At 35.7% G+C, this 17,372-nt stretch overlaps 1 long non-coding RNA gene across 2 annotated transcripts in view; it reads right to left on the bottom strand.

The window, feature by feature from the left end:
- Positions 1-17,372, bottom strand: part of LOC126949997 (uncharacterized) — a 173,904-nt gene that overhangs the window by 1,708 nt on the left and 154,824 nt on the right. The window contains exon 4 of one of the 2 annotated variants that reach the window (XR_007724023.1): positions 15,398-16,356. The exons of the other annotated variant lie outside the window; for it this stretch is intronic. This is a non-coding gene — a long non-coding RNA (uncharacterized LOC126949997). Of the gene's footprint in view, positions 1-15,397; positions 16,357-17,372 lie in introns of those variants that run through there. 2 annotated transcript variants of the gene reach the window in all.

The following is a 17,372-nucleotide window of genomic DNA, read 5'->3' as shown; positions in this document are numbered from 1 at the left end:
TTAATAAAGTTTATTGAAACCTGTCAGGCTTACAGAACCATAAATGTCACCAAAGAACACATTAACAGCTACTATTTCCAAAGATGCCTAGCTAACCTACAGAAATTTATAGGTAATAGGTAAGTAATAATCAATATGCCAATGCTTTATATTAGAAGAGTAACTGTTTTACAAACACATTTTCATATATATTATTTAATTTAAAAAAAATTCCAGGGAAATATATGAGACATCAGTCACATGTAATTGTTCAAGAAACAACTGAGGTCAAATTTTTTTTTTTAATTTTCCTTTGGGAGAGAACATCATCTTTGATGATAAAAGTAAATCATCTGCTAACCTCAATACTGCTTAAGATATTATTGAGTCTTTATGTATATAGTTGTTAATTTCAGAAGTTTTAAAATATCTAGCATTTTACCGGAGTATACTAGAAACATGCCATTTTCATAGGTATATAAAATGGGTGTTGGTGGGGTGATATTTGCTGATTCTGCTAAGTTATATTTTGGTATTTAAACTCTATATAATTGTTGCGAATAATTTTAGTTTATTATAAATGTATAGATACTTTAAATTTCATGACAGAATGAGATATCTTGCCTATCTGAAATATCTATTAGAAGTAAACATTTACTAGGGATGATCCACCTCTAGGAAGTATGATACTACTGTCCCGCTTTTTGTATTAGCTTAATTAATTCCTGCTTTTGTTTTCTGCACCACATTTACGGTTCTTGTTTGTATTTTTCTCTTTTTAACTGCTTAGAATATGTTTTCTTCATCTTTTTATATATTGTAAGACATCCTAAATTCTTCCTAAACAAAGGGCAGGATAAAGAAATAATTTCACTAAAATCATACTTTGGGGAACTCAACGCCCTAGATAGCTATTGTATTGTTTGAATATGTTGACATTATTTTTTAATAGATAGAAGAGTTTCCTCCAAAGCACATTTAATAGGATAAAATGCAGTGACAAACTCAGTTAATTATAATCTATCCTGGGCACTGCCATAATATGCAGTTCAGAGAGTCACATCTGCCATTGTTCAAAGATAAGTTTCCAAAATTTCTGGACTGCTCTGGTGAATGCCCTTCCCAAATAATACAATTCTATGTGTCAAGGAATCAAGACATTTCTTTGATTTTCAAATAAAATCCCAAGACATTTCTTTGGGATTTTCAAATAAAATCCCAAAGGCCATACCAAGTATACTCTTATATTGTTAATAATAACAATAATAAAAACATAGACAAGGTGAGGTGACTACTATGTATCATAAACTTATCTGGAATTTGAATGCTATTAAATTTCACAAGCATTTTTGAAAGCTTAAGATTTATAATATTAATAGTGACAGCATATTGATTTACATTAATATATTTTTATTAACAACTGCTAATATTTTGATTATTATAGTATTTACAATATCTAACCCAGGCATTATGCTAGCAAAAGAGATAGAGCATTTACAGTAATAAACTAGATACATCCATTGCTAGTATAGAGTTGTTTGACAATGACAAGACAATTGGCATTTCCGATGCTGAATGATAGACAAGATCAAGAGTGCACTCTAGGCATATTTTTCCATTTGCTATGTGGTACTTTGCACTGTTCCATATATCCCTGAAATAATAAATAGATGACATTATGGAAGAGTAGAAAAAGTGCCAGCAACAAACCAAAAATGTTGAGGAATTCCTAACAACAAAAAAGCACATAAGAAAGAAGGACAAAAGAAACCACAAACCAAAATGCCTGGAAGAAAACAGCTGCAAATGTGGTTATGGTCCTGTAAAATCTCTGAGCACAGAGTCAGTAGATGTAAAGAGCTGCATAAGAACTTTGAGTATCTGGAAATCAAGTAGAGAACTGCAGCTGCATCAGTGGAGCCATGAAACCCTTTCTCCTGACCCCTGTGCAGACGGATGGCTGACAGGGTGTTTGCCCAAAGGTTAAAGCACTGAGAATGAGCTCTGGGCTGGAGAGGATAATGGTGCTTCCTAGAACCATTGAAGCAAGTCTGCAATGGTAAGGTTAGTAGCACACAAAAGGTAGCTGGGCTAAATTCAGTATTGTGCTGAAGGTATGAGTCAAGGAATACTCCCAAAATACTATGCAAAAGGGGAAAGGAAGCAGATAAGTATTAGATTACTTAGAAGATGGATTCAGAACTTCCAAAGTCCATGGAGTAAAGAAAGAAAATAGAAAGCTAGAAATATTAAAAGAAAATTATCTAGAGCTGAAGACAGATATGTATCTTCTATCAAACTAAGTGACTTACAAGATGAATTTTAGCAATAAATTTACATCTGGACATATCATTTTGAAAGCCTAAAGAAAATGTTACAAGCTGCAGAGAAGTAAAATTAAGAATTGAGAGGAAAGGTTATCTCCAAAGGAATGAAAATCAGATTTACACGAGATTTTTCACAAGAAGAGTGAGAAAATAATTATATTTAAAGCTGTGAGATAAAACAATTTTAACTTAAGTCTGTACTCAACCAAAAGAAAATTTAAGTGTGAGAGGAAAAGGGCATTTTGTAATAATAGTAAATCTTAAATTGGTCCTAGGTACTGCCTGGAATATTTTCCAGGTGTTTTTTAATTGCTTTTCTTAGAAAATGGTAGTTTTACACATCTTTTTTTCTTCTCATATATTATGACTCTTTCCCACACTGACCCCACATTCACTGCCTTTATGCTGTGGCTTGCTTCATGAATTTCATTGAGAAACTAGAGGCAGTGAAATGAAATTTCCATATTCTCCTATAATTCATTCAACCATCTTTTCTACATGCATCAGGCTCCTCTTAAAATAAGCATTCCCATTCTCTCAAAGGCTACAAGCATTTTTCTTATGCCCTATATCTCTATTCCTCTTATCCCAAGAATATGGTTCTTGTCATTATTCCTTTTTTCTTCTACAACTTCATTATATCCCTTTATAGTGGATGTTTCCACTTAAATATGTTCCAATACCTCTCAGCAAACCACAGCTACCACCTTACTTCCTGTTTCCCTTTACAGCATGTGTTGTCTATAGCTACTGTGTCCTTTCTTATCATCACATTTTACTCTACTTCCCAATGCAATGAACCCCCATTCTGGCCAACTACAAAAATGGTCTTTTGTTGTTGTTGTTATTTGTTTTTGTTTTTTGTTTTATTTTGTTTTGTTTTCAGCTCTGTCACCCAGGCTAGAGTGCAGTGACATGATCTCAAGCTCACTGCAGCCTTGAACTCCTGGCACAAGGATTCTCTTGCCTCAGCTGCCCAAGTAGTTGGGATTACCACAATGTCTGGCTATTTTTAACTTCTTTTTTTTTTTTTTTTTGGTAGAGACAGGGGTCTGGCTATGTTGCCCAAGCTGGTCTCAAATTCCTGGCATCAAGCAGTCTTCCCACCTTGGCCTCCCAGAATGCTGGGATTACAGGTATGAGCCATTTTCTCATCTTCCACTCCCAACACCCTTTTTTTAGTTCTGTAAAATAATGAAGGTCATTTTTCCTCACAGTGGATTCTGTGTCATATTCCTGGTTCTCTTAAGTTTGCCTGGCTCTTCCTTTCTAGTCCCTTTTCTGGGTTTCCTCTTGGGGTCCACCTCTAAGTGTTCCGATCTTAGATCTGAGTTCCCTTTTCCTTCCACACTGTTCTGTCTGCCTGCAAAGTGTTTCCCCGTTTCACCAGGCACCTGCCTGTTGCCTGCTTGTGATTTCATTCTGAGCTAAAATATCTATTCTTCAAAAAAGCCTTTCTAAACACTCAATATCTCTTGTATCATATTGTTTTGTTTTCTTCATATCAGTTACCACTATCAGACTTACCAAATTATGGTGTTTCCCATCTCTCTAGAATAAATTTAAAAAACATTTCTTTCAGAAATGAACTCATTTGTAGCATTCACCACCAAATCTCAAGTACAAACAACAGTGTCTGGTAAGTAGTAAGCTTATAATCTGTAAATGAATTGCAAAATATGTTGATAATTAATATATAAAGATAACCTCTAATTTTGAAAAAAGACAAATATCTTAGTAAGAAAGTTGGAAAGTAATCACAATTAAATGCAAATAATATTAAAACATATGAAAATATTTGCAGCGTTATTAGTAACTGGAGAATACAAATTAGGTCTATATTTATTATTTTGAATATTTTAACATATTAATAATGGCAACATAAACTTCAGGAAAGGTAAACTGACAGCATCAATCAAAATTCAAACTTCATGTATTCTTACTTAGCATAGTTTCTATAAAGCTATCATGATTCCAACATACAGAGATTTATGTACCAGGATGCTCACTGCAGAAGAAAAAAAAGGAAATAATCTAAATATGTATTCATAGAAACAGGTGGATCCCTTTCTCTCTCTCTCTCTATCCCTCTCTCTGGATACTTACCTAAGACATCGTTTTAAAATGATCATAGAGAGTCACAGATGCACAGATGTATAAGTTATTTTGCAGTTTAAAACACATTTGATTAATTTGTATGTTATTTGTTTTGTATGTTAGAGGTCTGACGGCATAATGATTGGTTTCTCTGTTCAGGGTATCGGTTGACTGAGTTCTTATCCAAGCCTTTAGTGAAAAATCTGCTTCCAAGGTCATTTTCTGGTTGCAGGAATTCAGTTCCTGTGGTTAAATGACAGAAGTTATTTTCTCCTTGCTGTCTGACAGCTCAGGGCTCTATCAGCTCCTACAGACCATCTGCATTCCCTGCCATGTAGCCCCATCCCTCTTCAAGCTAGCAGTGGCATCTCAAATTCTCCTTTCATTAGAATCTGATTTCCCCTTGTTACCAGCCAGAGTGAGCTCTCTGCTATTAAAGGGTCATGTGGTATAGCAGGCCCACTCAGACAATATGCCTAATTTAAGCTGACCTGACTCAGAACCTTAAGTACATCTGAAAAATCCCTTTGCGGCAATCTGAGATTAGTTTTTGCATAAGTGGGAGAAGTAGGGGCCAGGAAACTTGGGGAGCCATCTTAGAATTCCACCTGCCACACTGAGACTTCAAGAAGTTATGTAATTTGCCCAAGGTAGAATGGGGTTTAAAATCTAAATACAGTATTTTATAATATCTTGATTTATACTATATGGCATATATATATATATAATGTTTTATAAAATTTACAATAATAAGCTAAGTGTAATGTTGCATTTCCTATAGTATGTGGCCAGCTAATACACAGAGTTCTATAACCTAAAAATTCTTTACTTGTGATATTTTTATTCACTTAAAAGAAATTCATGTTTTTTTGAGGAACAGGAAAAGAAGGAAAAAGTTAAAAACTTGGATGTATTCAGTACCTACTATGTGGTCTAAATATTCCATATACCTATGAAAATGACATGTCTATAGTATACTCTGATAAAACGCCAGATATTTTAAAACTTCTGAAATTAACAACTATATAGCATGTTGACTCAATAAATTTAAAGCAGTATTGATATTAGGAAACGATTTACTTTTGTCATCAAAGATGACATTCTCTACAAAAAAAAAAAAAAACAAATGAAATAAATATGATTTGACCTCAGTTGTTTCTTGAAAGATTACACATGACTGACATTTTGTATACTTCCCTGGATTTTTATTAAAATCAAATAATACGTATGAAAATGCATTGGTAAAACACTTTTTTAATATAAAGCACTGACATATTGATTATCTTACATATTATCTGTATAATCTCTGCCGGTAAGCTAGGCATCATTGGAAACAGTAGCTGTTAATTTAATGTGCTCCTTGCTGATTATTTATAGTTCTATAGGCCTGACAGGTTTCACTAAACTTAGTGGATATGCCTGGCAGCTCGTGCAATTTTTGGGGTGAAGTATTTACTTACTTTGACAAGGTGTATGTAACACGTTTTAAAAAACAAAGTAAAAATTCCTCAAGAGGCAGCAACAAATGCAATAGTTGAAACAAATTCTGTTAACATGTAATGACATGTATTATGGAAACGTACAGAAAACAAATACAAGGAAACAAATGTACTGAAAACTTTTTACCTCTGAGAAGGAGAGAGGCTGTCCTTGTGTGTATCTGTGTGTATGTCCTTGTGTGTATACCTGTGTGTCTGAAAGTAGGTGTATAGCAAAAGAAAATTCACATTTTACTCTATCTGCCTCTACAATGTTTGAATCATATACATACAGAAAGTCCTCCTTAACATTGCCAACTGGTTTTTGGAAACTGGCTTTCAGAGAAATTATGTATAACAAAACCATCCTTTTTTTCCATCATTATGACAAAATGACTTGAAGAAAATGAAGTTATTTAAGAACTTGCTGTAAGTTGTTTTGCTTAAAGTCATAGTTTCCAAGAACCTATTGACAACATTAAATAAGGACTTACAGTATGAGAGACTGTGATAATGTATAAAAGATGTGGTTTAAAGGGGAAAATAAATTAAAACCATAAAATATGGTTGCAGGAGTCACTATAATAATGGTTTTTAAATGGTGCTACTGGAGAGCAAACAAGAGGGGCCCTAATCCAGTGTGAGCTCAGGGAAATAGTTTCCATAAAACAAGTGACATTATCATTAAATAATTGGATTACTGAAAGAGTAGAGCTCGGGATATAAAAATATAAATCTAGACAGAAATTGGGAATTTGAAGTCATCAGCATGTATTGACACAAATTGGAGTTATCAAATACAATGATCTCAGCACAGGAAAATGGACACAATGAGACTCCTAAGGAACAAAAACATTTAAGGGTTGGGTAATGGAATACGACCAAGCGAGGGAGGCTGAGAATGAGTACCAAGGTAAGCAGGAGTAAAATCTAAAAAGAATTCCAGTAAAACAACAGTTGCAAATGAGGCATGACCAGGACTGTGACTAAGAATTTCTAATATTGTCCAGTGGTTATGCAAGGTAAGTATTAAAATCTGTTCATTGATCATCTAACAAAGAAGCCAATGGTGAATGTTGGGGGGCAAAGTAGTTTCTGTGGAGACTTATCTAAATATGGACTGAGGTGGGTTATTAAATCCATGTGAACAGAGAACATGGAGAAGGTAAGTGTAGGTCTTCTTTTAAGAAGCTTGATAAAGGGAAAAGCAGGGAAAAAGAGAAGAGGTTGGAACTGGCAGTTGAAGGTTTTGGTTGATTGGTGGTTGCTTTTCTGCTACTGTTGTTTTGATAGTGGTTGTTTTAAATTTTTTCAATGTTTTACGATGATGGAGAGCTATGCATATTTAAATGCTGATAGGGAGAAGACAAAAATTAGGTTTTTGATATAGGACAGAGAGAAGAATGGACCAAGGACAAAGCGTGGAGATTATCCTTTAATGGGTCTCTAATATGAATAAAAGGAATAGCGAAAGAATCAACTGCTTTTTAGTTCGTAAGCAGAAAGTAGAGGTAGTTTTTGGCTGAAATAATATATTTTACATATGTTGTCTCTAGTATTCGCAGTACCATATCTAGGGTGGGACACATTTTCTAGATCAGAAGAAAAAGATTTAGCCATCAACTGATCATTGTAACATACAAGGACAGATAATATAAGGAAGTGAGTGCATTATGTACTCATGGTTTGTGCTTATCTACTTTTTATTTATGTCAAAATACTGCTTTTTCAAAGCATAAAGTATACTTAATTTCTAATTTATAATAGCAGACATGCTTCTTTAAAAATAGTGTTTTCGTCTTTCATTCTCCCACTAGGTGTCAGGACAACACTACAAGAATTGTGCCTCCAGACGGTAATGGTCTGAAATCTGTCAGGACACCTGTTACTAGAAACCAAAAAATAACTGAATGAATGAATAATTATCTATATCTACATCTATATCTATATCTATATCGATATTTTTATTCCTGTGCACTTGTTCTCTCCTTCAGCTATTCTCACATGTTTAGGAACTTTCATTAATAAGTACACAGTGTCCAAAGAATCTTTTTCTTCTTAAAACTGTGGAGCTTTAGTGAAGAGAAATAGGTTTTATTAAGAGAGAACTAGTAACAGCTCTGTGCTGATGATTCCTTGAGAGAAAATGTCAGTAGAGCATAGGACTGTTAATTTAGTATGGACTACTATTAAGTATCTGAAAATTTTGACTTATTGAAAAGGCCATGGAATCAATATCCTCATTTCTCCTGACTTTATCTCATCATGCCCAAGGAAGCAAGGCAGAACATACTGTCACCAGAACATACTACATTATTCCAGTAAAACAATGGTTGCAAATGAGACACGACCAGGATTGTGAAAAGAACTCCCTTGTCATTCACTCGCTCCAGGATCCAGTGCTATATTTTGTTCCTTTCTTAGGGCTATTGTGGTGTAGCCCCACATTTAAGGTAGTTAACTCAGTGAATGTCACTTCTCAGTCCTTCTGAATGCTACAGAGTCTAGAATATCTCCATGCCTAATGACATCTAAATCCAGATTTTCTCCATTAGAATCTTGTCTTCAGTGCCTAAGGTTTTAAGATCAATTTTGCTTGAAGAAACTTGCTGGGCAGACATTCTCAGGAGAAGATAAAGTCAACTAGCAGTGTGATTTCAGTCACAGACCCCTCTTCCTGAATGCGGTCCTCTTTGACCTTTTGCTATGGACTACATTGTGCCAGGAAGTGTGGGTAAAACATAAAAAAAAACATCGTGCTTGGGACTCTTCTCATGAAAAGGCTTTATCAGGAGCAGAAAGCTGACATTTCAGTCACAAGTAGACTGACTGGTACTAGATTCCAGCCCCATCACTTAGAAATGACATGACTTTGAACAAATTGCTTACTCTTTTTAACTTTCAATCTCCCTTGTATTATTAATTCAATCTATAAAATTGTGGTAATAATAAAACCAACCTAAAATTTTGTTCTAAGTAATAAATGAACTAATACTTATAAGGAGTCCAGAGTTTGAGACCAGCCTGACCAACATGGTGAAACCCCATTTCTACTGAAAATACAAAATTAGCTGGGCATAGTGGCAGGCTACTGTAATCCCAGCTACTTGGGAGGCTGAGGCAGGAGAATCTCTTGAACTCGTGAGCTGGAGGATGCTGTGAGCCAAGATGGCAGCATTGCACTCCAGCCAACCTGGGCAATAGGAGCAAAACTGTCTCAAAAAAAAAAAAAAGAAAAAAGAAAAAAGAAAAAGAAAAAACAAAACAAAACAAAAACGAGCACGGTGGCTCACACCTGTTATCCCAGCACTTTGGGAGTCTGAGGCGGGAGGATCACCTGAGGTCAGGAGTTTGAGACCAGCTTGGTCAACATGGTGAAACCCTGTCTCTACTAAAAATACAAAATTAGCTGGGCGTGGTGGCATGCGCCTGTAATCCCAGCTACAGCCTGGGATACAGGAGGCTGAGGGAGGAGAATTGCTTGAACCTGGGAGGCGGAGGTTGCAGTGAGCTGAGATCCCACCACTGCAGTCCAGTCTGGGCAAGAAGAGCAAAACTCTAGATAGATAGATAGATAGATAGATAGATAGATAGATAGATAGATAGATAGATAGATAGATAGTACAGAACAATGCTGTAGCAACTACAGGATCTCCATTGTCAGAAAATAACGAGATGGGGTAAGTTGAGATATATTTTGAAAATCAGAACTTTCATCATTAAGTATAAACTGCATCTGTTAAAAATTATTCCCTTAACATAAAACAAATTAGAGCCAGAGTAAAAGGTACAAATATCATATTGTACATATCATACTTTTCAACATTATATCAGAATCTGAAATTTTAAAATCGAATATTCTGAAAACAAATTACAGCCATACCACTCTGAGCAGTTCTGCTCAAATGACAGGCATGAGAAAGACTGTAATTGTTAGCACTCCACACATAACGATTTTATTTAGAAAGTGTTTCTCCTTAGTGAGCAGCAGGTATTTATGCAGCACTTATAAAGAAATTACCAGTGAAATGGGAGGTGTAACTTAGAAATGAATATGGCAATATGAGTGCCAGGCAAGCACCTTTACTAAACAATGCATTTCTAGATTCTAGGCACATTTGGCCCAAGCACACTTGGAATTTATACAAGCTCTTTATTTCTCTTTATTTTTTTTAAACTAACAAGTAGAAATTGTATATGTTTATGATATACAACATGATATTTTACATATTGTGGAATGATTACATGAAGCTAATTATCATATCCATCACTTTATACACTTATTCTATTGTGAGAACACTTAAGATCGCCCCTCTTACCAATTTTCAAGTCTATAAATGTTACTATTAAGTATACTCATGATACTGTACAACAGATCCCCAGAACTTATCTGGAATTGGAAATTTTATAAACTCTCTAATTACACTTTTAGTTAACATATATCTGCCATTATAAAGAATTGTTTGGCCCTATTGTATGTAATAAGGGCTGTCATAGGCCACTGTCATAAGACAAGTTCCCTAGAAGCAGAGCCTGAGACAGATTCTTGTGGAAGGAATGTTTGACTGAGGGAGTGCTCTTAGGAGAAACCTGTAAGGAAGAAAATGAAGAAGAATGGGGTAGGGGAAGCAACTAAATAAAATATATTTCAACCTGATCTCACAGGGAATTTTGAAGGGAAAGTACCCACAAATTTGTTCCCTCAATTTGATCATTGGCTATGTTCTATCCCCAAGGGATCTGCAGAACTCCACAGGAGTCTCTGAGTCTCTAGTCAGCTGAGTGAATTCACCTAGAAAAGTGAAGCTGTGAACCATGAGCAGACAAGGCTCACAGCAGCTAGAGTACTCCCAAGACTTCACGAGTCTGGGAAAGGAAACTGGGCTGGGCACAAACAGCATCTACTGGCCATCACACTACACAGACATTACCAGATAACATGGACAAATTTAGTCATGAGTGAATGACAGCTCATTTCTCTTCATTCTAATTTCCATTGTCTGCTTTCTAGTATCATCTTTGTGTTATTTGGACTTTTATCTGCATTATAATATTATCTTATTTTACCTGCATATAATTTAGTTGCTTATAATTTACTAAGTTATAAGCTGGTAAAATAACAGTTAATGTTGTAATGCAGATAATAATAATATAATTTGCTTCCTTGAGAAGCAAAATAAACATTGATTTTTCAGGGCACAAGGTGACTATTAAGTATAGAGAAACACGATAAATTTTAAAAATAATAATAAATGCAATTAACTAGGAGGATACACTTAGATGTCTCTATTTAACATTTAATTATAATAGATATACCAAATCATGACAGTCAACACTAACTAGCTGATGCAGTAGGCTCCTTGAAAGTGAAGAAGGGGGCCGGGCGCGGTGGCTCACACCTGTAATCCCAGCACTTTGGGAGGCCGAGACGGGCGGATCACGAGGTCAGGAGATCAAGACCATCCTGCCTAACACGGTGAAACCCCGTCTCTACTAAAAAATACAAAAAAACTAGCCAGGCGAGGTGGCGGGCGCCTGTAGTCCCAGCTACTCGGGAGGCTGAGGCAGGAGAATGGCGTGAATCCGGGAGGCGGAGCTTGCAGAGTGGAGATCGCACCACTGCACTCCAGCCTGGGCGACAGAGCGAGACTCCGTCTAAAAAAAAAAAAAAAAAGTGAAGAAGGGACAGGGGACCATCTACATTGTGTAATAAAGAAAACATCATCTTTAACACCACTGGTAAGACTGATGACACCATCTGCTTTCTAACTCTTCCACCTTTTGTCTTTCACTTGTTTCTTTTCAACCATATCTACCACTTTTTCAATTGAAATGGCATAGTATTGGCCGGGTGCAGTGGCTCATGCCTGTAATCCTAGCACTTTGGGAGGCCAAGGGAGGTGGATCACCTGAGGTCAAGAGTTCGAGACCAGTCTGGCCAATATGGCAAAACCCCATCTCTACAAAAAATAAAAAATATTAGCCAGGCATGGTGGCAGGTGCCAGTAATCCCAGCTACTTAGGACGCTGAGGCAGGAGAATCACTTGAACCTGGTAGGCGGAGGTTGCAGTGAGCCAAGATCATTCCACTTCACTCCAGCTTGAGCAAAAGAATGAGACTCCATCTCAAAAAAAAAAAAAAAAAAAAAAAAAGGCATAGTATTATATGAATATGGTACAGGACACAATGATATAGATTTATGTCTCTGCATGGGGCTGGAATACTCAACACATTTTTACATTGGAACCATACATTGAGATATGTCTTTAGGGGCTGTGCCTCTCAAGACTCTTATTTCGAGATTTGTCAATGAGTGCCTTAATACTGCACATGGACAGTCACTGATGGAGGAGATCAATACAAATGGTTCAGAAAATCTTGATACCACAGGAGAGAAGAAGGGAAAGATTCTCTATGGATAATTTTAGACTCTTGGTTGAGGGTGCCTAATACTCTTACCATTTATATATTTGTTTATATTAAGTAATATTTTACCCTTTTTGTATATGGGATTTTTAAGACGTATCCATCTTATTGTTAAGCAACATTTAGTTTAATATATAATTGAAATGTAGATAATTTTGGAAACATATATTAAAGTGGCAACTTTCACATACCATTTTGCTTGCTTTCTTTCCTATCCCCTGCTAACAAATTATTATACAATTTCTTATGCTTATCGAAGTTACAGGCATCGATATTTTCTGACAATTTGACAAGCTAACATGGAGAAAATGAGTTAAGTGACATAGTGTCAGCTGTGAGTTTGTGATGAGATGCCTTCTTGTATCTTCAAATTGTTTATACAAGTTGTATATTTTCTACTAGCATGACTCTATAAAGATCTGATTGATATTCCTTATTTACAAATTGGCTGCATGTTTTCTTAAACTGATTAAAATACACAAGTATAATTTGAATATGGAGTTGACTTTGATTTATTTTGCATTTATTTAATTGCCTTTGCAAAAAGGAAAATGTCAAATAAATATGGGTGTAGAAAGAAAGGCACAGCCCCACCCAAAATGTCCCCATACCAAAGCCAAGTTACTTGGTCCTACGGAGAATCAAACGAGGACATAGGCCTCCAGTGCCTGTGTGGCTCTTCACCAGTTGCCTACTTTACCTCAGGGAAGTTAAACACTTCCTCACATTTCAATTTAGTCATGTAACAATGAAAGTAATAATACCTTTCTCTCAAATTGTTTTTGGCTTTAATGAGACAGGGATATAATAATGCTTGATAAGGTAACTGTACAAATGTAAGGTAATGCTGTTATTTTATGAAGTCGGGAGACATGGATATATAAGGGGTTAATCAGGAGAGTGCCAGAGAAGAAGCCGTATGTTTCTCATAGGACTACATTCACCACTTCAGGCTCACTGAGTCACACGTGCTTAGAAATAGGATATTTTACTAACATTCCACAAAACCACACAACTCGACTGAAGAAAAACTAACTGGAAAAGAGACTGTGGAATGTACTTGAAGGGCTATGGATGCTGTTTTGTATTCAGAAGAGAACACTGTAAAGATCTTTTAAGCCTCCAAAGAAAATTTGGGGATTATTTTCTTCTAGTACCTTAATTGTTTCCTTGAGAAGCAAAATAAACATTAATTTTTCTAGGACACGAGGTGACTATTAAGTATACAATTAGATGTCTCCATTTAACATTTAATTATAATAGAAAAATGATAATCCCATTATGATTGATTTTGGATCCTGATTATGTTTTTGAAAGTCTCCCAGAAGCAGAGATGGCTGTGAAAGTATTTGTGAAAGTGCAGCCATAAAGAAGGTTAACATACAAAACAATAAATATACATTTATTTGGTTCACATATAGAAAACGAGCACTGGGTCCATATTTGAGAAAGTTAGCTATAAAGAAAGGCAATATTCCAAAGAATAAATCTATACAATGCATTAATATGTGAATTGATACATAGAATATCAACAGTATCCATGTATAATACTATACATTAATAGGTTCCCAGGGCTTTCTTTGTGCCAATCAATACTTAGCCTTAAGGATATACAGTTATGAAGTCCTAGGCAAATGAAGACATAAGCCTTAGAAATTTTACCATATTACTGGTATTTAAAAAGTAAAATATATACACACTGAGAAAAAATATAGAGATACAACACTTTAAAAAAATTATAATCTAGCACATAATGCTTTCTTAAGTAAATATTTTTTTAAATGTACAGTTAGGTACTTATACCTATAAAGTTAAATATATAGTTAACCACCCATAAACATCACATGTTTACAGGTGTGTGTGTGTACAAGTCAAATCAAAATCTGTGGCCCAATCAAAGGGAGTGCTATAGAAAAATATTAGATTATCTTATGAAAACTCTGTTAATCTTTTTATTACTGAACCTATAAGGCAAAATAAAACTCTAGCATTAGTTTTCCTTAAATATATTAATAAACTATCCAGAACTTTCATTTCTTTTTTCCTTTTCTTTTTTTTTTTTTTTTTTTTTTTGAGACAGAGTCTTACTCTGTCACCCAGGCTGTTATGCAATGGCATGGTCTTGGCTCACTGCAACCTTTGCCTCCTGGGTTCAAGCAATTCTCCCACCTCAGCCTCCCGAGTAGCTGGGACTACACGCACATGCCACCACACCGGGCTAATTTTTGTATTTTTAGTAGAGACAGGGTTTCACCATGTTGGCCAGGTGAACTCCTGAACTCCTGATCCACCCGCCTCGGCCTCCCAGAGTGCTGGGATTACAGGCATGAGCCACCACACCCGACCGGACCTTTCATTTCTTAAACGTTAAAAATTGGTTTTTAAATGTATGTACATGTTTCCTCATGACTCCTTCAGGAGACTTGGAGGCTTAATTTAGATGGTCATCCCAGTTTTTCCATGATTTTCTTATTAGTTTTAAGCAACTTGATTGTGAATGACTAAAGTAAACAACATTTAATTTTCTTACTACTTATATACCAAGAAGTCATAGACATTAATTACAGTTATAAAAGTATCTTTTAAAATATGAACGGTGAGTGAGTATAAGAAATACTAGTACAGAAGCAAAAGGAAGAAAAAACACAATTATGAGAAGGGGGATATAAATAAGTAAAATGCTAAGGCATTCTCAGTTGTGGCTCTAGATAAACAATTATTTAGAAACCTTTTAGGGTTTGAATGAATGCTAGTGTTATTGATGACAAAATAAAATATAATAATGAAAGTAGGACTAATAATATAATTTTAGCACTTCTAATTCTGTAAACTTTGTTGAGCTGACTCCTGAAAAACTTGAGGTTAGGGGCACCAACCCACCTTACCCCTTAACCCCAGAGCTCACCCCCCAAATAGGCAAAAATCTTTGTATAACTTGACTCCCCCAAAATGTAACTACTAATAGCCTAGTATTATCCAGAAGTCTTACTGATAACATGGTTGAAGAACACATATTTTATATGTTATATGTATTGTATACTGTCTTTTTACATTAAGCTAGAGAAAACAATATTAAGAAAGTCATAAGAGAAGATACACGTACAATGCTGTACTGTATTTATTGATATCTAAGTTTATGTAATTTGATTACAAGATGAATTGTCTAAAATGGTGGGAAACTGCAGCTGCAGACCAATCTAGGGTGCATATCAAGTAATTCAACTTGTTTTTAATGTCATTTTCTCTGCTTCTTGGGAGCACTTCCAGCAACACTAGTGGCACTTAATATGAGTCCCATGGTGTTATTTAAGGTTTATGTTATTACACTAAACATGATGAAAAACAAGCAATAGCCATGAGAGATGACTTTTTACTATGACATGCAATTTACTGAACAGACGAACTGCTCGGCAGAAGTGTTTAGAATCACAGGGTATTTTAAGCAAATACTCCCCAACACTTGAGCTCAGGGTAATAGCAACAGGAGGTGGCTGTGAAATTATTACAGTAATATAGTATTTACTACAGCTAATTTATGCAGTTATGATTTAATACTGCATCTTTACATTTGTTTACTCTTGACTGAATGTCACTGTGTATGGTCTGTGTTTGTGGGGTAATGTTTAAATAATGGATTTATGTATATTTTATGGTAGTAAATGATAAAACAGACAAATATCTACATATATTTTATGCATTCATGACATACTTAACTTTTTCTTAAGTCTCTTGAGATTTCTAGACTCCACAGCTCGTCTGTGAGTTTTTTCAAATTGTCACAAATCTCCAAAATTTTTCCAATATATTTGTTGAAAAAAAAAAATCTGTGCATGTATATTCATTCATTCAGTTCAAATCCATATTGTTGAAGGGTCAAATGTGTATATATAAGGAGATTTATCATAAGGTATTGACTCACTTGACTATGGAGGGTGAGAAGTCCCACAATCAGCCATCTTCAGGCTAGAAACCCAGAAAAGTCAATGGAACAGTTCAAAGGCTCGATGGCTGGGGAGTTGATGGTATAGATTCCGGTCTGAAACTGAGCCTGCAAACCAGGAGCAGTTAGGACAGGAGACTATCAGGAGAATATCAGTGTCTAAGCTCTGCAGTCAGGCAGAGTGAATTCAATCTTCCTCTGCCTTTATATCCTATTCAGACCCTCAACAGATTAGCTGATGCCCACCCACACTGGGGAGGGCCATTTGCTTTACTCAGTTCAATTCAAATGCTGATCCTTTCTGGATATATCCTCATAGACCCTCCCAGAAAAAAATAATAATAATAAAAAGAAGTGTCTAAAAAGATATTTGGGCATCCCAGATGTGGCCTAGCTGGATTAATACATACAATTAGCCATCAGAGTCTGCTAGTTTCAATATTGGTTTAATAGCAACATCGGACTTAGTTGATATCTTTACTTGAAAATGTTTTCCCTTCTTTTGATGTTGGAGATTCTGGGCTCTGTTATTTTTCTGTGATGACTGGTGTTTTTCCGTGATACCGGGTAGTTTTCTGGAGTAGGTTGAACGGCAAGCCCTGTTTCTTGTGCAGCAGCACCATTCCCTGGTCTAACCTTTTTTCTTAATTTAGGCTCCTTCGATTCTGTTTTGTGCATGTGCAGAGATATGGATACACGGTTTAGAGATTCCTTTTGGACTCAATCTCTTTAGCAATCCCCATACTTCCTTCAGTGTTTATGATCCCCTGGCTTCTCTTTTCTAGTTCTTCAAACACAAGGACCACAGTTTTCCCATAGGTACTTCCTCCTTTTCCTCCAATATGTCCAACATACCCAGCCCATGGAGCTATGCTTAGCCCCAGACTAAATGCTAAAGAAATAGGAGTCAAGTTCTCTGTCTACCCTCTTTCAAATGAATGTGCATTCTAACATGGGCTATCTGTTGCTGCTCACTCTCCAGGATTGTTAGTGTGGCATCTTTAGTCTAAGCTTAAATATTTTAGTTTTGGCTGAGTTGCTTTGAGTTTGTTCCATCCATGCCTCCTTCAGCAATCAGTCAGAGAAGGAGATAGAAAGATTTCAGAGATACTCTCCCTGGGTTT

Source organism: Macaca thibetana, chromosome 3 (genome assembly GCF_024542745.1).
Source record: "Macaca thibetana thibetana isolate TM-01 chromosome 3, ASM2454274v1, whole genome shotgun sequence".
NCBI lineage: Eukaryota > Metazoa > Chordata > Mammalia > Primates > Cercopithecidae > Macaca > Macaca thibetana.
The sequence above is the reverse complement of the archived record's forward strand: the minus strand, read 5'-3'. Positions and strand labels throughout refer to the sequence as shown.